Below are 22,057 nucleotides of genomic sequence, written 5' to 3'. Positions count from 1 at the left end.
TCAGGCTTGGACAGGAAGATCGAGTGAATCCTTAGAAGAGTATAAAGGCAGTCGGAGTATACTTAAGAGGGAAATCAGGAGGGCAAAAACGGGACAAGATCGAGTTAAGGAGAGTCCAAAGGGCTTTTACAAATACATTAAGGACAAAAGGGTAACTAAGGAGACAATAGGGCCCCTCAAAGATCAGCAGGGCAACATTTGTATGGAGCTGAAGGAGATGGTGGAGATACAAAATAAGCATTTTGCATCAGTGTTTACTGTGGAAAAGGACATGGAAGACATAGAATGCAGGGAAATAGATGGTGACATCTTGAAAAATGTCCATATTAAAGAATAGGAAATGCTGGCTGTCGTGAAATGCATAAAAGTGGATACATTCCCAGGACCTGATCAGGTGTACCCTCGAATTCTGTGGGAAGTTAGAGAAGTGATTGCTGGGCCTCTTGCTGAGATATCTGTATCATCGATAGTCACAGGTGAGGTGTCGAAAAACTGGAACTTGGCTAACATGGTACCGTTGTTTGAGAAGAGTGGTAAGGTCAAGCCCAGGGAGCTACAGACCAGTGAGCCTGACTTCGGTGGTGGGCAAGTTGTTGCAGGGAATCGTGAGGGACAGGATGTACATGTATTTGGAAAGGCAAGGACTGATTAGGGACAGTCAACAGGGCTTTGTGTGTGGGAAATCATGTCTCACAAACTTGACTGAGGTTTTTGAAGAAGTAACAAAGAAAATTGATGAGGGCAGAGCAGAAGATGTGATCTATATAGACTTCAGTAAGGCATTCGAACAAGGTTCCCTATGAGAGGATGGTTAGCAAGGTTAGATCTCACGGAATACAGAGAGAATGAGCCATTTGGATACAGAACTGGCTCAAAGGTAGAAGACAGAAGGTGGTAATGGAGGGTTGGTTTTCAGATTGAAGACCTGGTGATCATTGGAGTGCTACAAGGATCAGTGCTGGGTCCACTACTTTTCATCATTTATGTAAATGATTTGGATGAAAGCTGCAGAGGTATAGTTAGTAAGTTTGCAGATCTTACAAAAATTGGACAGCGATGAAGGTTACCTCAGATTACAACGGGATCTGGACCAGATGAGCCAATGGGCTGAGGAGTGGCAGATGGAGTTTAATTTAGATAAATGTAAGGTGCTGCAATTTGGGAAAGCAAATTTTAGCAGGACTTATACGCTTAATGGTAAGGTCTTAGGGAGTGGTGCTGAAGAAAGAGACCTTGGAGTGCAGATTTATAGCTCCCTGAAAGTTGCCTCGCAGGTAGATAGGATAGTGAAGGCGGCGTTTGTTATGCTTTCCTTTCTTGGTCAGAGTATTGAGTACAGGAGTTGGGAGGTCATGTTACGGCTGTACAAGACATTCGTTAGGCCACTGTTGGAATATTGCATGCAATTCTGGTTTCCTTCCTATCGGAAAGATGTTGTGAAACTTGAAAGGGTTCAGAAAAGATTTACAAGGATGGTGCCAGTGTCGAAGGATTTGAGCTATAGGGAAAGGTTGAATAGGCTGGGGCTGTTTTCCCTGGAGCATCGGAGGCTGAGGGGTGACCTTATAAAGGTTTATAAAATCATGATGGGCATGGATAGGATAAATAGACAAAGTCTTTTCCCTGGGGTGGGGGTCTCCAGAACTAGAGGGCATGGGTTTAGGTGAGACGGGAAAGGTATAAAAGAGACCTAAGGGGCAACCTTTTTCACACAGAGGGTGGTCCGTGTGTGGAATGAGCTGCCAGAGGAAGTGGTGCAGGCTGGTACAATTGCAACATTTAAAAGGCATCTGGATGGATTTATAAATAGGAAGGATTTGGAGGGATATGGGCCGGGTGCTGGCAGGTGGGACTAGATTGGGTTGGGATATATGGTCGGGATGGACGGGTTGGACCAAAAAATCTGTTTCCACAGGGATGTCCTCAACTGGGACCTTGGGTTCATGTCACATGACAGGTGACCCCTCTGCACTACACATTGGGTGGAACTGAGAAATAAGAAAGGGATGACCACCTTATTGGGATTGTATTATAGACCCCATAATAGTTAGAGGGAAATTGAGAAACTAACTTGGAAGGAGATCTCAGCTATCTGTAAGAATAATAGGGTAGTTATGGTAGGGGATTTTAACTTTCCAAACATCGACTGGGGCTGCCATAGTGTTAAAAGGTTTAGATGGAGAGGAATTTCTTAATTGCGTACAAGACAATTTTCAGATTCAGTATGTGGATGTACCTACTAGGGAAGGTGCAAAACGTGACCTACTCTTGGGAAATAAGGCAGGGCAGGTGACTGAGTGTCAGTGGGGGAGCACTTTGGGGACAGCGACCATAATTCTATTCATTTTGAAATAGTGATGGAAAAGGATAGACCAGATCTAAAAGTTGAAGTTCTAAATTGGAGAAAGGCCAATTTTGAAGGTATTAGGCAAGAACTTTCAAAAGCTGATTGGGGGCAGATGTTCGCAGGTAAAGGGCCGGCTGGAAAATGGGAAGCCTTCAGAAATGAGATAACAAGAATCCAGAGAAAGTACATTCCTGTCAGGGTAAAAGGGAAGGCTGGTAGGTATAGGGAATGCTGCATGACTAAAGAAATTGAGGGTTTAGTTAAGAAAAAGAAAGAAGCATATGTCAGGTATAGGCAGGATAGATCGAGTGAATCCTTAGAAGAGTATAAAGGAAGTAGGAGTATACTTAAGAGGGAAATCAGGAGGGCAAAAACGGGACATGAGATAGCTTTGGCAAATAGAATTAAGGAGAATCCAAAGGGTTTTTACAAATATATTAAAGACAAAAGGGTAACTAGGGAGAGAATAGGGCCCCTCAAAGATCAGCAAGGTGGCCTTTGTGTGGAGACACAGAAAATGGGGGAGATACGAAATGAATATTTTGCATCAGTATTTACTGTGGACAAGGATATGGAAGATATAGACTGTAGGGAAATAGATGGTGACATCTTGCAAAATATCCAGATTACAGAGGATGAAGTGCTGGATGTCTTGAAATGGTTAAAGTTGGATAAATCCCCAGGACCTGATCAGGTGTACCCGAGAACTCTGTGGGAAGCTAGAGAAGTGATTGCTGGGCCTCTTACTGAGATATTTGTATCATCAATAGTCACAGGTGAGGTGCCGGAAGACTGGACGTGGGCAAACATGGTGCCACTGTTTAAGAAGGGTGGTAAGGACAAGCCAGGGAACTATAGACCAGTGAGCCTGACCTCGGTGGTGGGCAAGTTGTTGGAGGGAATCCTGAGGGACAGGATGTACATGCATTTGGAAAGGCAAGGACTGATTCGGGATAGTCAACATGGGTTGTGCGTGGGAAATCATGTCTCACAAACTTGATTGAGTTTTTTGAAGAAGTAACAAAGAAAATTGATGAGGGCAGAGCAGTAGATATGATCCACATGGACATCAGTAAGATTCCTCATGGGAGACTGATTAGCAAGGTTAGATCTCATGGAATACAGGGAGAACTAGCCATTTGGATACAGAACTGGCTCAAAGGTACAAGACAGAGGGTGGTAATGGAGGGTTGTTTTTCAGACTGGAGGCCTGTGACCAGTGGAGCGCCACAAGGATCAGTGCTGGGTCCTCTACTTTTTGTCATTTACATAAATGATTTGGATGTGAGCAGAAGAGTTACAGTTAGTAGATTTGCAGATGACACCAAAATTTGAGTTGTAGTGGACAGCGAAGAGGGTTACCTCAGACTACAACAGGATCTGGACCAGATGGGCCAATGGGCTGAGAAGTGGCAGAAAGAGTTTAATTCAGATAAATGCAAGGTGCTGCATTTTGGGAAACCAAATTTTAGCAGGACTTATACACTTAATGGTCAGGTCTTAGGGAGTGTTGCTGAACAAAGAGACCTTGGAGTGAGGGTTCATAGCTCCTTGAAAGTGGAGTCGCAGGTAGATAGGATAGTGAAGAAGGTGTTTGGTATGCTCTCCTTTATTGGTCAAGAGTATTAAGTACAGGAGTTGGGAGGTCATGTTGCAGCTGTACAGGACATTGGTTAGGTCACTGTTAGAATATTGCGTGCAATTCTGGTCTCCTTCCTATCGGAAAGATGATGTGAAACTTGAAAGGGTTCAGAAAAGATTTACAAGGATAGTATCAGTGTCGGAGGATTTGAGCTATAGGGAAAGGCTGAATAGGCTGGGGCTGTTTTCCCTGGAGCTTCGGAGGCTGAGGGGTGACCTTACAGAGGTTTATAAAATTATGAGGGGCATGAATCGGGTAAATAGGCAAAGTCTTTTCCCTGGGATCGGGGAGTCCAGAACTAGAGGGCATAGGTTTAGGGTGAGAGGGGAAAGATATAAAAGACCTACAGGGCAACTTTTTCACGCAGAGAGTGGTGCATGTATGGAATGACCTACAGAGGATGTGGTGGAGGCTGGTACAATTGCAACATTTAAGAGACATGTTGTGGTTCTGTTCGCTGAGCTGGGAATTTGTGTTGCAAATGTTTCGTCCCCTGTCTAGGTGACATCCTCAGTGCTTGGGAGCCTCCTATGAAGCGCTTCTGTGATGTTTCCTCCGGCATTTATAGTGATTTGCATCTGCCCCTTCTGGTTGTCAGTTCCAGCTGTCCGCTGCAGTGGCCGGTATATTGGGTCCAGGTCGATGTGCTTATTGATTGAATCTGTGGATGAGTGCCATGTCTTTAGGAATTCCCTGGCTGTTCTCTGTTTGGCTTGTCCTATAATAGTAGTGTTGTCCCAGTCGAATTCATGTTCCCTGTCATCTGAGTGTGTGGCGACGAAGGATAGTTGGTCATGTTGTTTCGTGGCTAGTTGCTGTTCATGGATGCGGATCGTTAGCTGTCTTCCTATTTGTCCTATGTAGTGTTTTGTGCAGTCCTTGCATGGGATTTTGTACACTACATTGGTTTTGCTCATGCTGGGTATCGGATCCTTCATCCTGGTGAGTTGTTGTCTGAGAGTGGCTGTTGGTTTGTGTGCTGTTATGAGTCTTAGTGGTCGCAGTAGTCTGGCTGTCAGTTCAGAAATGTTTTTGATGTCTGGTAGTGTGGCTAGTCCTTTGGGTTGTGGCATGTCCTCATTCCGTGGTCTTTCCCTTAGGCATCTGTTGATGAAATTGCGGGGGTATCCGTTTTTGGCGAATACATTGTAGAGGTGTTCTTCTTCCTCTTTTTGCAGTTCTGGTGTACTGCAGTGTGTTGTGGCCCTTTTGAACAGTGTCTTGATGCAACTTCTTTTGTGTGTGTTGGGGTGGTTACTTTCGTAGTTTCAGACTTGATCTGTGTGTGTGGCTTTCCTGTATACCTTTGTGGTGAATTCTCCGTTCGGTGTTCTCTGTGCCATCACGTCTAGGAATGCTAGTTGGTTGTCCTTTTCTTCCTCTCTAGTGAATCGGATTCCGGTGTGTGTTCTCTATATCTGTGTTTTTAATGATTACAAAGGTGTCATCCACATATCTGACCCAGAGTTTGGGTTGAATTTGCGGTAAGACTGTTTGTTCTAATCTTTGCATTACAGCTTCTGCTATGAGTCCAGAGATGGGTGAGCCCATGGGTGTGCCGTTGATTTGTTCATATATTTGGTTGTTGAATGTGAAGTGTGTTGTGAGGCACAGGTCCAGTAGTTTGAGTATGCTGCCTTTGTTGATAGGTTCAATGTCCTGTTGTCTGTTCTGTATGTCCAGCAGGTTGGCTATTGTTTCTCTGGCTAGGGTTTTGTCGATAGAGGTGAACAGTGCCGTTACATCGAATGAGACCATAGTTTCTTCCTTGTCTATGTGTATATTTCTGATGATGTCCAAGAATTTCTGTGTTGACTGTATAGAGGGTCTGGATCCGTTGACCAGGTGTTTCAGTTTCTGCTGTAGTTCTTTAGCCAGTTTGTGTGATGGTGTCCCTGGTGGTGATACTATGGGTCTGAGTGGGATATCTGGTTTGTGCACTTTAGGTCGTCCATAGAATCTGGGGGTGTTGCTGCTTTCAGGTTTCATTCTCTGTAGGTCATACCTGGTTTTCTGTCTGTTTTTTTTGTAGGTTCCTCAGTGTGTTGTTTATCCTATTGGTGAGCTGTGGGGTGGGGTCAAACTCCCTCTTTTGGTAGGTGTTGGTATCTGCAAGTAGTTGTTGTGCTTTTTGGATGTACTCTGCTTTGTCCAGGATGACCGTCATTCTGCCTTTGTCTGCTGTCCTAAACTACGAAAGCAACCACCCCAACACACTGGAACTGACAACCAGAAGGGGCAGATACAAATCACTATACAAATCACCGGGAGGAAACCCACGCAGACACGTTGAAAGCTAGCGCTTCCAAATAAACCTGTTGGACTATAACCTGGTGTTGTGTGAGTTTTAACTTTGTCCCACCCCAGTCCAACACTGGCACCTCCAAACCATTCTCACTGAGGGGTTTGTGGACTCCAACCCTGCAATCTCTGTCAACTTGCAATGTCTGTCATTCTGCTCCCTGGGGAGGGCTCTGTGTGATTGGGATGTTAGTTTGAATAAAAAGTGAGGTCTGCAGATGCTGGAGATCAGAGCTGAAAATGTGTTGCTGGTTAAAGCACAGCAGGTCAGGCAGCATCCAAGGAACAGGAAATTCGACGTTTCGGGCACAAGCCCTTCATCAGGAATGAGGAAAGTGTGTCCAGCAGGCTAAGGTAAAAGGTAGGGAGGAGGGACTTGGGGGAGGGGCGATGGAGATGTGACAGGTGGAAGGAGGTCAAGGTGAGGGTGATAGGCCGGAGTGGGGTGGGGGCGGAGAGGTCAGGAAGAAGATTGCAGGTTAGGAGGGCGGTGCTGAGTTCGAGGGAATCGACTGAGACAAGATGGGGGGAGGGGAAATGATGAAACTGGAGAAATCTGAGTTCATCCCTTGTGGTTGGAGGGTTCCCAGGTGAAGATGAGGCGCTCTTCCTCCAACCGTCGTGTTGTTATGTTCTGGCGATGGAGGAGTCCAAGGACCTGCATGTCCTCGGTGGATTGGGAGGGGGAGTTAAAGTGTTGAGCCACGGGGTGATTGGGTTGGTTGGTCCGGGCGTCCCAGAGGTGTTCCCTGAAGCGTTCCGCAAGTAGGCGGCCCGTCTCCCCAATATAGAGGAGGCCACATCGGGTGCAGCGGATGCAATAGATGATGTGTGTGGAGGTGCAGGTGAATTTGTGGCGGATACGGAAGGATCCCTTGGGGCCTTGGAGAGAAGTAAGGGAGAAGGTGTGGGCGCAAGTTTTACATTTCCTGCGGTTGCAGGGGAAGGTGCCGGGAGTGGAGGTTGGGTTGGTGGGGGGTGTGGACCTGATGAGGGAGTCACGAAGGGAGTGGTCTTTGCACTTTCCCCCAAACATTTTGTCTCCCCCTCGAACCTTTGTCCCGGTCTAATTGTCCTTCCCTCAAACTGCCCCCGTAACAACGCTCCCCTTCCACCTCTACTGTCTATAAAAGCCCCCTCTGGGTCTCCATCATCTACAATTCCCCCTCCCCCCTTCCCCCCTCACCGAGTCCTAGCCCCTGGGCTGTAGGGGGTGGGGTCAGAGGGAGGATGTGCACTGACTGACTGGCCTTTTGACTGTGTGTCTCTTCATGCACAGCAAGATCCCAGGCTTCCCCCAGCCACCCTGCTCAGTGAGAAAGGGGCTTTATCTCTCCCACCCCCACCCACCGTTTGGACAACAATGGGAGACACAGAGAACAGCAAGATCCCACGGTGTTAACAGCATGTACCGCACCAAGTGGTACTGAGGCCAAATCTAACCCAAGGGGCAGGAACAGCAAGACGGGGGAGGGACGGAGGGAGGGACAGATAGGGAGGTGGAGGGAGAGAAAGCAAGTGAGGTGAGGGACAGAGACAGAGGGAGGGACACAGACAGAGAGAGCGAGCCAAGGACAGAGAAAGATCCCGGGGAGAGAGAGAGAGAGAGAGAGAGAGAGAGAGAGAGAGAGAGATACAACAGGCAGCTAATGAGAGACGGGGGGGGGGTGATGGTATTAAACAGATAGAATGATCCTCAGGCAGGAACAGCAAGATCCCACAGGGCTGACAGGGAGAGGTGGGGGTGGGGAGGGAAAGGTGCAGATTGAACATTTCAACAGTTCCTGGGAACAAGGGAGGGCCCAGAGATCTGTAGGAGGGGAATGTCCAGGGGAATGTGAACAGGGTGGAGTTGGGAAGGATGGGGATTAAAGGAATGTTGTGGGATAGACAGAGAGAGAGTTGGGAACACAGAGGTAGAGATGGGAGCTGGAGTGAGAGAGGGAGGCAGTGACATCTGTGGGATCAGACTGTGCAGCAGCTCCCTCTCCATCTTTTTGCCCCTTTGCCCAGCCCAGAACTCGGCCCAGAGACGGCCTGAACTCCGCAATTCCTTTCCCTGATGTGTATCTGTGTGTGTGTGTGTGTGTGTGTGTGTCACTCGGGCCCTGTAGTATTGGGTAATTAAAACATTTCATCTGGTACTTATTATGACATGAAAAATGACTTTCTGTCTCCGTGTATACAGATCACAGAAAGCTAATGGGCGAGACTCTCGGATGGTTTGTTGCCTCCCGGGTTCCAGGGTCCGAGACGTCTCGGACCGTGTCTTCAGAATCTTTAAGGGGGAGGGTGTGCAGCCAGAAGTCGTGGTGCACATTGGCACCAACGACATAGGTAGGAAGAGGGGTGGGGAGGTCATTCAGGAGCTCAGGGAGTTAGGCTGGAAGCTAAAAGCTAGGACGGACAGAGTCAGGTTGCCCCGTGACAGTGAGGCAAGGACTAGGGAGAGAGTGCAGTTGAACACGTGGCTGCAAGGATGGTGTAGGAGGGAGGGCTTCAGATATTTGGACAATTGGACTGCATTCTGGGGAAGGTGTGACCTGTACAAGCAGGACGGGTTGCACCTGAACCAGAAGGGCACCAATATCCTGGGAGGTAGGTTTGCTAGCACTCTTCGGGAGGGTTTAAACTAATTTGGCAGGGGGATGGGATCCGGAATTGTAGTCCAGCAAGTAGGTTAGCTGTTTTTCAAGATGTCCAAGAATGTAGGGAGGCTGTGGAGAAGGTAGCACTGACAGGGAATACTTGTGCACACAGAGATGAGTTGAAGTGTGTATACTTCAACGCAAGGAGTATCAGAAATAAGGTGGGTGAACATAAGGCGTGGATGGTACTTGGGACTACGATGTTGTGGCCATCACGGAAACGTGGATAGAAGAGGGACAGGAATGGTTGTTGGAGGTTCCTGGGTACAGAGGTTTCAGTAAGATTAGGGAGGGTGGTAAAAAAGGAGGGGGGGTGCTGTTGCTAATTAGAAATGGTATAACAGCTGCAGAAAGGCAGTTCGAGGGGGACCTGCCTGTGGAGGTAGTATGGGCTGAAATCAGAAATAGGAAAGGAGCAGTCACCTTGTTGGGTGTTTACTATAGACCCCCCAATAGCAGCAGAGATGTGGAGAAACAGATTGGGAAACAGATTTTGGAAAGGTGCAGAAGCTACAGGGTAGTAGTCATGGGTGATTTCAACTTCCCAAATATAGATTGGAAGCTCTTTAGATCAAGTAGATTGGTCGGGGCGGTGTTTGTGCAGTGTGTCCAGGAAGCTTTTCTAACTCAGTATGTAGATTGTCCGACCAGAGGGGAGGCCATATTGGATTTGGTACTCGGTAACGAACCGGGACAAGTGATGGGCTTGTTAGTGGGTGAGCATTTTGGTGATGGTGACCACAGTTCTGTGACTTTCACCTTGGTTATGGAGAGAGATAGGTGCGTGCAACAGGGTAGGATTTACAATTGGGGGAAGGGTAAATACGATGCTGCAAGACAAGATCTGAGGAGCATAAGTTGGGAGCATAGGCTGTCAGGGAAGGATGTCGTTGAAATGTGGAACTTTTTCAAGGAACAGATAAGACATGTCCTTGATATGTATGTACCTGTCAGGCAGGAAAGAGATGGTCGTGTGAGGGAACCTTGGTTGACGAGGGAGGTTGAATGTCTTGTAAAGATGAAGAAGGAGGCTTACATAAGATTGAGGAAACAAGGTTCAGACAGACCGTTGGAGGGATACAGGATAGCCAGGAGGGAGCTGAAGAAAGGGATTAGGAGAGCAAAGAGAGGGCATGAAAAATCTTTGGCGGGTAGGATCAAGGATAATCCCAGTCCTTTTATGCGTATGTGAGAAACATGAGAATGACGAGAACGAGGGTAGGTCCGATCAAGGACAGTAGTGGGACACTGTGTTTTGCATCGGAAGACATAGGAGAGGTCTTGAATGAGTACTTTTCTTCAGTATTTACAAATGAGAGGGACCGTATTGTTGAAGATGAGAGTATGAAACAGACTGGAAAGCGAGAGGAGATACTTGTTAAGAAGGAAGATGTGTTGGGCATTTAGAAAAACCTGGGGATAGACAAGTCCCGGGCCTGACGGGATTTATCCTAGGATTATTTGGGAAGCAAGAGAGGAAATTGCACAGCCGTGGGCAATGATCTTTTCGTCTTCACTGTCAACGGGGGTGGTACCAGAGGACTGGAGAGTGGTGAATGTTGTGCCCCTGTTCAAAAATGGGAATAGGGATAACCCCGGGAATTACAAGCCAGTTAGTCTTACTTCAGTGGTCGGCACAGTAATGGAAAGGGCACTGAGGGATAGGATTTATGAGTATCTGGAAAGACACTGCTTGATTAGGGACAGCCAGCACAGATTTGTGAGGGGTAGGTCTTGCCTTACAAGTCTTATTGGATTCTTTGAGGAGGTGTCCAAGCATGTGGATGAGGGTAGAGCAGTGGATGTAGTGTACATGCATTTTAGTAAGGCATTTGATAAGGTTCCCCATGGTAGGCTTATGCGGAAAGTCAGGAGGCATGGGATCGTTGGAAATTTGGCCAGTTGGATAGAGAACTAGCTAACCGGTTGAAGTCAGAGAGCGGTGGTAGATGGTAAATATTCAGCCTGGAGCCCAGTTACAAGTGGAGTTCCGCAGGGATCAGTTCTGAGTCCTCTGCTGTTTGTAATGTTGATTAATGACTTGAAAGAGGGAGTCGAAGGGTGGGTCAGTAAATTTGCAGACGATCCGAAGATTGGTGGAGTTGTGGATAGTGAGAAGGGCTGTTGTCGGCTGCAAAGGGACTTAGATATGATGCAGAGTTGGGCTGAGGAGTGGCAGATGGAGTTCAACCCTGTTAAGTATGAGGTTGTCCATTTTGGAAGGACAAATAAGAATGCGGAGTATAGGATCAACTGTAGGGTTCTTGGTAAGGTGGAGGAGCAGAGGGATCTTGGGGTCTATGTTCATAGCTCTTTGAAAGTTGCCACTCAGATGGATAGAGCTTGTAAGAAGGCCTATGGTGTATTAGCGTTCATTAGCAGAGGGATTGAATTCAAGAGTCATGAAGTGATGTTGCAGCTGTACAGGACCTTGGTAAGGCCACATTTGGAGTACTGTGTGCAGTTCTGGTCGCCACATTTTCGGAAAGATGTGGAAGCTTTGGAGAGGATGCAGAGGAGATTTACCAGGATGTTGCCTGGAATGGAGAATAGGTAGTACGAGGATAGGTTGAGAGTGCTAGGCCTTTTCTCATTGGAACGGCGAAGGATGAGGGGTGACTTGTTAAAGGTTTATGAGATGATCGGGGAATAGATAGAGTAGACAGTCAGAGACTTTTTCCCCCGGGTACAAAGAGTGTTACAAGGGGACATAAATTTAAGGTGAAGAGTGGAAGGTATAGGGGGATATCAGGGGTAGGTTCTTTACCCAGAGAGTGGTGGGGACATGGAATGCGCTGCCTGTGGGAGTGGCAGAGTCAGAATCATTGGTGACCTTTAAGCGGCAATTGGATATGTACATGGATAGGTGCTTAATCTAGGACAAATGTTCGGCACAACATCGTGGGCCGAAGGGCCTGTTCTGTGCTGTATTGTTCTATGTTCTATGTTGTATTAATGCGATGGTGTCACCAAATATTTGGGGAACACCTTATCATTTGCCAATTAATCCCAAGGGATGGGAAGTGAGGAAACCTTCCTGGGATTGTACAGGGATCATGGACACCATGGACCAACTCAGAAAGGCTAACAGGTGGATGTGGCAGTTTGCAGATCCTCTGGGATTGGAGAGAGTAACAGACAGAGACACACACACTGACCAAGGGAGAGGGTTTGTGAGAAGGATATTTCGATGCAGAGATGGTAAGTAAAACATTGTCTGATTCTGAAATCTAATCAAGAATTTTGGGGTGGTTTATATCAAGAATAACAGGTACCTGGGAGTGAGTTACCGACTGGAATCTAATGAAGGGGTTTGAGGTGGTTTATATCGGATATAACAGGTACCTGGGAGTGAATTACCGACTGGAATCTAATGAATGGGTTTGAGGTGGTTTATATCTGGTAGAACAGGTACCTCGCAGTGAGCTTCAGACTGAAATTTAGCATGGCCAATCCACCCTAACGTGCACATTTTTGGATTGTGGGAGGGAAGTGAAGCCTTTTCTGCAAACACCTGCAGTTTGTGTCTATTTGATGTTTAAACTTCCTGCACAATTCCCATGTGTCAGGAGGTCTGCGCTGGTGAATGCACCCTTCTTTGGCGATGTCACAACAACATCTCTCACCATGAGTCAGATGCCTGACCATCCAGGGACCCAGAAATTCAGGCCAGTGCAATTCTGAGCGAATCCAGCTCCTCTTTTACTGATGAAGCAGTGTGGTGGCTGGATTGCTATGCAGACTGATGCCAACAACACCGTTTCAATCCCTGTCCCAACTGTGCCAGTTTAGGCAGGTCTGACTCCCAGTCTTGACCCAGACACTGATGTGGGGCAGGGCTAATTATTTCTGATTGTTTCCCCTCGCTCAGATAGAGAGACAGCTATGGTCCATTCAAGGGGCAACACCTCCTTCCTTGTTAACCAACAAACCCCCCGTTTCATTTGACAATATGAGTGCAAACAAAAATGAAAAGAACAAATTAAGAAATTATTGTAAACCATTTGAGGAAAGGTCAAAACTTCATCAAAGTATGAACAACTGATTGATATTCGTGATCATTGATGCTTTATTAAGAGAATGGAAGAACAAGTTGAAGCAAGAAAAGCAACGTTCAGACTGACATTAACAGAACGACATTTGCTGTGGAGATTTTGAATTAAACTCTTCAGATACAACAGGGGCAGGTGGGACTTGAACTGAGCTGCTTTCCCTGAGTCTATCCATTTCAGTATCTGTGGACATTTCACCGCACAGCTGAGGCACTTGTGCCCACTCCCTGGTATGTCAATGTGAACAGGGTTCACCTGCCCACTATCACAGTGATGTCACCCAGCCCCTGCAGGTCTGCCCATCTCATTATGGCTTTAAGTTGCTACAAGCCGGTTTATAAGGCATAACAGTATTACTGAAGGTTCTGCCATCCAGATCAATACACAGTCGAAGCCAGAATACACCTCATCACCCTTATAGATTGCATTCATACATGAAGAATATAATTGCTAGATTAAGACAGTTGCACAGCCAATTAAAAGTTAGAAACCAATACAGCTTTGTATTGCTCCTTCCAAGAGTCTAGCTGTCCCAACCCAGCAATGGTTACTGTCTGGAACACATTCAGCTGCAACCCTGTCACCTCTTCAATTTGACATGGTACTGGGTTAACACCTCAGGTGCTCCAGTTTCCTCCTACATACCAAAGATATGAAAACTGGGTGGATTGACCATGCTAAATAAGTGAGCACCTGTTTGAAACCGAGGTGGGAAAACATTTTTTCTCTCAGAGAGTGACGGTCTTTGGAATTCCCTTCCTCAACAGGCAGTGGATGCAGAATCTTCAAATATTTTTAAGGCAAAAGTGGATTGATTCTTAATGACCAAGAGTGGGTGGGATTATTGGGGAAGGTGCAGGAATGTAGAGTTGATGTTAAAATCAGATCCGCTGTGATCTTCGTGGAAGGCAGAACAAACGTGAAGGGCCATGTGGCCTACATTTGTTCCTTCTTTGGATGTTCTTCCTGATGTGCGATTCTCTGTCAGGAATGTGTCGATCTGTAAATCAGCTCTTGAATATCTCAGAGCCTGAATGGTAAATTCTCTATTCATTCTCTGACACAAAACATCCCACTTGGGATTTTTCATTGGCAATACCTGTGTTTATCACCCATTCCTAATTTGATGAAGGGCTGTTAAAAATCAACCACATTGTTGTGGGACTGTAAATGTGAGGTGTTGCATTTTGCTGAGGCCAATCAGTGCAGGACCTATGCACTTAATGATAGGGCCCTGCCAGTGTTGCTGAAAGAGAGACCTTGGGGTACAAAGTCATAGTTCCTTGAAGGTGGAGTCGCAGATAGACAGGGCGGTGAAGAAGGTGTTTGAAAGGTCAGTGCATTGAGTATAGGAGTTGTGATGTCATACTCTGACAGTACAGGACATTGCTTTGGCCATTTTTATAATACTGCCATTAATCTAGTGTCCCTGCTTTCAGAAAGATGTCATTACACTTGAAAGGATGCAGAAAATACTCACAAGGATGTTGCCAGGGCTGGAGGCTTTGAGCTACAGGGAGAGGCTGAACAGGCTGGGGCTGCTTTCTTTGGAGCATCGGAGGTTGAGGGGTGATGTTAAAGTTTATAAAATCATGTAGGACATGAACAGGGTGAAGATCCGAGATCTTTTTCCCAGGTTAGGGGAGTCCAAAACTAGATGGCAAGGCGAGAGGGGAAAGATTTGAAAGGGACTCAAGGGGTAGCTTTACCATGTGTGTGTAGAATGAGCTGCCAGAGGGGGGGTTGGAGGCTGGTGCAATTGGAGCATTTAAACGGGTGGGTCCATGAAGAGGAAGGGTTTAGAGAGATATAGTCCCAATGCTGGGAAATGGGATTACATTAAATTAGGACATTTGGTCGGGATGGAAGAGTTGCAGCAAAGGATCTGTTTCCGTGCTGTCCAACTCCATGACTGTATGAATGGTCATGATTTGGAGATGCCGGTGTTGGACTGGGGTGTACACAGTTAAAAATCACACAACACCAGGTTATAATCCAACAGGTTTAATTGGAAGCACACTAGCTTTCGGAGCGACAATCACTTGATGAAGGAGCGTCGCTCCGAAAGCTAATGTGCTTCCAATTAAACCTGTTGGACTGTAACCTGGTGTTGTGTGATTTTTAACTGTATGAATAGTGGTATGGTTCCAAGTCAGTGTGTTGAGTGTCTTGGAGTTGAGCTGATAGCTTATTGAATGCCAATTCTTTTGCTTCCCCTGACTGTCTCGGTCATGGGTTGGGAAGGTTTTTCCACAGGACTCTTGCTTTGGTACTGCATTGCATCTTGTCCCAGTGCTGTTGCAGACATGTCAGATGGGTCCATGACCATTGTAACATCCTGTGCCTTCAGTCATTCCTTGATGTCACAGGGACTGAATCGAACTGGCTAATGGCTGATGTTCATGATGCTGGGAATCTCATGGGGGAGACCGAGATGGATCACCCACTTGGCACTTCTGGTTGAAGATATTGCAGATGCTTCAGCCTCATCTTTTGGACCTGATGGGTTGGGATCCTCCAGTCAGTGAGGTTGGAGTTAATGACGTCCTCCATTCAATGATTTAATTGCCCACCACCAGTCACAATGGAATGTGGAACGACTGTGAAGGATTAATTATCCCTGCCTATTGCGTGTTGATCTCCTACCGTTGAGCAACCCTGTGTTGTGACATTAGTAAATTAACTCCTTGTTTGGGGAATGTTTGGTGTTGTTCCATGGTAGCCCTCCTACACTGCTCATTTGACCAGATTTGATAACACCAACACAGTCAGTTCTTCTATCACGCGATGGTTCCATTAGGCATACTGCCAAGAAATGGTGGTTCGGAATTGATAAGAGTTTGATGCATCATCAATAAACATGTGTAATGTTTGTATTAATATCGAATTCGCTCCACAGTTTCAAGATAGGATCATCAAAACTTGAAAAAAACACAATAAGCATTGCAGGAACTCAGCAGGTCTGGCAGCATGTGTGGAGAGAGAAACACCATTAACATTGAGTCTCATGTGACTCATCTTCACAACATCAAAAACTGACCAGTTTGACAAAACTTTGAAGTTTACAAGGGATTTGGTGTTCCACAGTGTCACTACCGTCTGAAGGGAGCTGTGGCGTGGGGAAGGGCTTCACCAAGAAACCCGTGCGGTCTGTCTTGACAACATCTCCTACCTGAGGCATTGTGGGAGTTGTTTCTTCATGTGATTTATCTGTTAGTTGTGTTTGCCTTGGGTGTCTTAAAATGCATAAAAGTGGGTAAACCCCCATGACCAGATCAGATGTGCTCGAGAACTCTGTGGGAAGGCAAGGAATTGAACCCAGGTCCCTGGTGCTGGGAACCAGCAATGCCAACCGCTGAGCCACTGTGCCGCCATTTGGATGTAGTTGTGATTGTACCAGATGGGGTACAGAGGAGATTGCCCAGGATGTTGGCTGGCATGGAACAGTTCAGCGATGGAGAGAGGCTGGCTAAGTTTGGGCTGTTTTCTTTGGAGCAGGGAGGATTGAGGGGGGAACCTGATAGAGGTGTATAAGAGTATGAGGGGCACGGACAGACTGGATACAAAGCAATAGTTCCCTTCATCACTGGGTCAATAACAGGGGAGGTGGTGGTGGGGGGCCTCATTTTAAGGCAAATGGCAGGGTGTTCGAGGGGATTTAGAACATTTTCACCCAGAGGGTAGAGAGAATCTGGAATGTACTACCAGAGAGGGTATTGATTTCATAATCTTTAAAAAGCACTTGGAGGAGCAGTTGAAATGTCAAGGCTCTGGGTCTAATGCAGGGAAGAGGGGCTGGTGTACACAGTGGTGTTCTACTGGGAAGGCTGATGCCAAGTCGAGTCATAGAGTCAGAGAGATGTACACCTGCCAGCACCCGGCCCCATATCCCTCCAAACCCTTCCTGTTCATATACCCATCCAGATGCCTTTTCAATGTTACAATTGTACCAGCCTCCACCACTTCCTCTGGCAGCTCATTCCACACACATACCACCCTCTGTGTGAAAACATTGCCCTTTAGGTCACTTTTAAATCTTTCCCCTCTCAACCTAAACCGATGCTTCTCTAGTTCTGGACTCCTCCACCCCAGAGAAGAGACTTTGTCTATTTATCCTATCCATGCCCCTCATGATTATATAAACCTCGATCAGGTCACCCCTCAGCCTTCGATGCTCCAGAGAAAACAGGCCGAGCCTATTCAGCCTCTCCTATAGCTCAAATCCTCCATCCCTGGCAACATCTTTGTGAATCTTTTCTGAACCCTTGCAAGTTTCACAACATCCTTCTGATAGGAAGGAGACCAGAATTGCACGCAATATTCCAAAAGTGGCCTAACCAATGCCTGATGCAGAATACTCATTTAATATCTTCCCCCATCTCCTGCAGTTCCACACGTGGGCTCTCTTGCTGATCTTGATGGGAGGCTGTTCTCTCCCTCGTTATCCTTTTGTCCTTCATATAGTCATAATATCTCTTTGGATTCTCCTTAACCCTGTTTGCCACAGCTATCTCATGCCCCCTTTTTGCCCTCCTGATTTCCCTCTTAAGTGTGCTCCGACTGCCTTTATACTCTTTTACAATTGACTCAATCTCTGCTGTCGACCCTGGACACGTTTCCTTCTTTTTCTATACCAAAGCCTCAATTTCTCTCATCACCCATCATTCCCTACACCTAAATCTAAAAAATGAGTTAACAGAGATGGATTTATACAGGTTTTGATCAAAGTACAACATAATTCTGCAAATGCAAATTCACCCCACATACGTATATGTATGTATGTGTGTGTGTGTCTGGTGTGGGAGTTTGTGAATGTCTGTGAGAGAGAGTGTATATGTGTGTGTGTGAATGTAAAGGCTCTAAGTCTGTTACAGGGTGCATGTGTGAGTTTGGGAGTGTGTGTGCCTGCAGGTGTGTGTGTGAGTGTCGGTGTGTAGGTGTGTCTGTATATGTATAGGAGTGCGTGTGTGTGTGTGTGTGTGTGTGTGTGTATAGGTGCGTTTGTATGTGAGTGTAGGAATGCCTGTGTGTGTGCGCGTGTGTATTGGAGTGTCTGTGTGTGTATAGGACTGCGTCTGTGTGTGTGTCTGTGTTTGTGTACATATACGAGTGTCTGTGTGTGTATAGGTGTGTCTGTCTGTGTGTGTATGTGTGTACGACTGTCTGTGTGTGTATAGGTGTGTGTACACGACTGTCTGTGTGTATAGGTGTGCCTGTGTGCGCGCGTGTATATATACCAGTGTCTGTGTGTGTCTCAGTTTGCGTATGTGTGTTTGTGTGTGTGTGTGTATAAATGTGTGTGTGTGTGTTTGTGTTGTGCCATGGTGGTCACCCGGAGTGTGACATGAACCCAAGGTCCCGGTTGAGGCACACCCCATGGGAACAGAACTTACCTATTGACCACTTTTCCCTGCTGCCTGTCCCAAAGTCCAACTTCAAGGATGGTCACCGAAGGTCCAAGGTCAAATGTCCTGGACACTGAAGTGTTCCTCAACTGGGAGGGAACCCTCCTGTCTGTTGATTGTTGTGCGGTGCCCATTCATCCATTGCCGTAGACTCTGCTCGGTCTCCCCAATGTACCATGCCTCAGGACATCCCTGCCTGCAGTGTATAAGATAGACAACGTTGGCTGAGTCACATGTGTACTGTAATGATCTCCTCAGGAGATAGACACGTGCTGCAACTGACAGGATACCCTTCGTTGTCCAGTACTTCCCAGGAACCGAGAAACTACACCATGTTCTTCGCGACCTGCAACACAATCAGGATGAGCACCTCACCAAGACCTTCCCTACACCTCCACTTCTCACCTTCAAACAACTGCCAAACCTCAAACAGGTCATTGTTTGTAGCAAACTGCCCAGCTTTCAGGACAACTCCATACCACCCTGTCACGGTCGGCGCTGCAAGACGTGTCAGAGTGTGGACATGGATACCATCATTACACGTGGGACACCTCCCACTATGTACGTGGCAGGTACTCATGTGACTCAGCCAACGTTGTCTATCTTATACACTGCAGGCAGGGATGCCCCGAGGCCTGGTACACTGGGGAGACCGAGCAGAGGCTACGGCAACGGATGAATGGGTACCACACAACAATCAACAGACAGGAGTGATCCCTCCCAGTTGGAGAACACGTCAGTGATCCAAGACATTGACCTTGAACCTTCAGGTGAACATCCTCCAAGGCGGACTTGGGACAGGCAGCAGCGAAAAGTGGCCAAGCAGAGCTGATAGTGAAGTTCGGTTCCCATAGGGGGCCTCAACTGGGACCTTGGGTTCATGTCACACTACAGGTGACCACCATTGTACGATATACACACACACACACACACACACACACACACACTCACACACACACACACACTCTCACTCCTATGCACGTGCAGACACACCTACACACAGACATGCACACAGACACTTACACACACTCCTGCAGGCACACACACTCCCGAACTCACACATGCACCCTCTCATAGACATAGACCCCTTTTGCACTCACACACATATATATACTATCTCTCATAGACACTCAAAAGACCCCACCCCAGACACACACACATACACACACACACACGCACACACACAAACCCACATACAGATGTACACATATACGTTTGTGGGGTGAATTTGTACTTGCAGAGTTACATTGTACTTTGCTCAAAAACTGCATGAATCCATGTAAGACTCTGTTAACTCATTTTTTTGATTAGAATCAGTCGAAATATTATGGCACAGACAACAGAACACAGGGGGCTAACACCTACAACATCTTATCTGGCCTGACACCAATTGTTACAGTTTACCTGAGAATGTAACTTTTATTAAGCGTTTTGTGATTTATATAAGAAACAAGTGAAACTATCATGGTCATTCGAACAGATGAGAGACTTAACAATCAAGATATTTTCCAATCTATAATGTCAGTTACATCACTGTAATCTTTTGCTATAAATTCTGTGTTTACAATTGTGTACTCCACAACCACCTGATGAAGGAGCAGCGCTCAGAAAGCTAGTGCTTCCAAATAAACCTGTTGGACTATAACCTTGTGTTGTGTGAGTTGTAACTCAGTCTCAGAGTGACCTCTTTCCTCACTAATTCCCTGGATCCTCCCCAAAACTACTCGTTTCAACCCTCCTGAGCAGCTCTCACAAATCTCCCTGCTCCTACATTAGTCCCACAGAAGACAAGATCTTTGAGATTAATTTATGAAGCAAAGTTTAATTAACTTATTACAAAGAAAATTTACTTGAGAAGACAGATGTCAGTGACACTGTGGATCCCAAATCCCTTGTAAACCTCACAAGGCTGTCAAATTGGTCAGTTGTTGATGTCGTGAAGATGTGCCACATTAGACTCAATGTTAACGGTGTTTCTCTCTCCACACATGCTGCCAGACCTGCTGAGTTTCTGTAATGCTTATTGTGTTTGTTTCAAGTTTTGATGATTTTATCTTGAAACTGTGGAGAGATTTTGATATTAATATGAACATTACACATCTATATCACTGGTGCATAAAACCCTTAAAAATTCCTTACCACCATTTCTTCAGATTGTTTGTTCTTTTCGTCCATAATTTCAATCAATTTTTTTTAACCTCGAATCCCTCAGGAGCCAATTGCAGGTCATTCTGTTATAACGTGTGTTTCATCAACGTGAATTTGCTGTAACACGATTGAAGAATTGGGGACACTTTTGACAATGTGAAATTTTAAAATGTGTGTTGGCTGCAACATGATTGGCCCCAACACGTTAAGTGCTGTTCCTGAAGCATGATTTTACTGTAACATGGAGTTGCACATGAATGGAGTGCAAGTTTATAGCTCCCTGAAAGTGGAGTCACAGGTAGATAGGATAGTGAAGAAGGCACTTGGTATGCTTTCCTTTATTGGTCACAGTATCAAGTGCAGAAGTTGGGAGGTCAGGTTGCGGCTGTACAGGACATTGGTTCTGCCACTTTTGGAATATTGTGTGCAATTCTGGTCTCCCCCCTATCGGAAGGATGTTGTGAATCTTGAAAGGGATCAGAATGGATTTACAGGGATGTTGTCAGGGTTGGATGATTTGAGCTATAGGGAGAGACTGAATAGGCTGGGGCTAGTTTCCCTGGAGCATCAGAGGCTGGGGGAGACCTTGTAGAGTTTTATAAAATCATGAGAGTCATGGATAGGATAAACAGACAAAGTCTTTTCCCTGTGGTGGGGGAGCTCGAAACTAGGGGCACCGGTTCAGGATAAGTGGGGAAAGATTTAAAAGGGACCTAAGGGGCAACGTTTTTTGTGCAGAGTGTGGTGTGTGCATGGAATGAGCTGCCAGAGGAACAGATGGAAGCTGGTAAAATTACAGCATTTAAAAGGCATCTTGATGGCTACATCAATAGGAAGGGTTTAGTGGGATAAGGGCCAGGCACTGGCAAATGGAACTAGGTTAAGGTATCATGTGGTACATGGACGAGTTTGAGCGAAGGGTCTGATTCCGTGCTGTATATCTCTGTGACGAATGCAATCATCATGTTACAGAAGAACTGGTTGTGTTGGTGTTATCAAATCAGGTAAAATGTGAAGTGTAGGAGGGCTACCACAGGAAATACCAAACATACTCCATAAACTGGAGTTAATTTACTAATGTCACAACAAAGGGTTGATCGACTGTGGGAAATCAACTTGCAATAGGCAGGGATAAATAATCCTACACAGCCATTCCACATTGGTTGTGACGGTTGGGGGACAATTAAATCATTAATTGGGGGAGGTCCCACACTAGGGTCTCAGAGCCTGACTGAAGCCCCTCCTGACACACACTGGGCTGGGAAGAGAGGGGGATATCTGCTGAGGATCTGTCGGGATTTCCTACTGTATGTGTGGTTCCCAGAATCAAACTCTCGTCTCTGTCCCTTCGCTGTCTCTCTCTCTCTCTCTCTCTCTCCCTCACTGTCTCTGTTTCCCTCTCACTGTCTCTCTCATCTCCTTCGCTGTCTTTCTCTCTCTCTCTCTCGCTGTCTCTCTTTCCTTCACTGTCTCTCTCTCCGTCTTTCTCTCTAGCTCGCTGTCTCCCTCTCTCT

The sequence above is a fragment of the Hemiscyllium ocellatum genome, chromosome 38 (genome assembly GCF_020745735.1).
Source record: "Hemiscyllium ocellatum isolate sHemOce1 chromosome 38, sHemOce1.pat.X.cur, whole genome shotgun sequence".
NCBI classification, from domain to species: Eukaryota; Metazoa; Chordata; class Chondrichthyes; order Orectolobiformes; family Hemiscylliidae; genus Hemiscyllium; species Hemiscyllium ocellatum.
The sequence above is the reverse complement of the archived record's forward strand: the minus strand, read 5'-3'. Positions refer to the sequence as shown.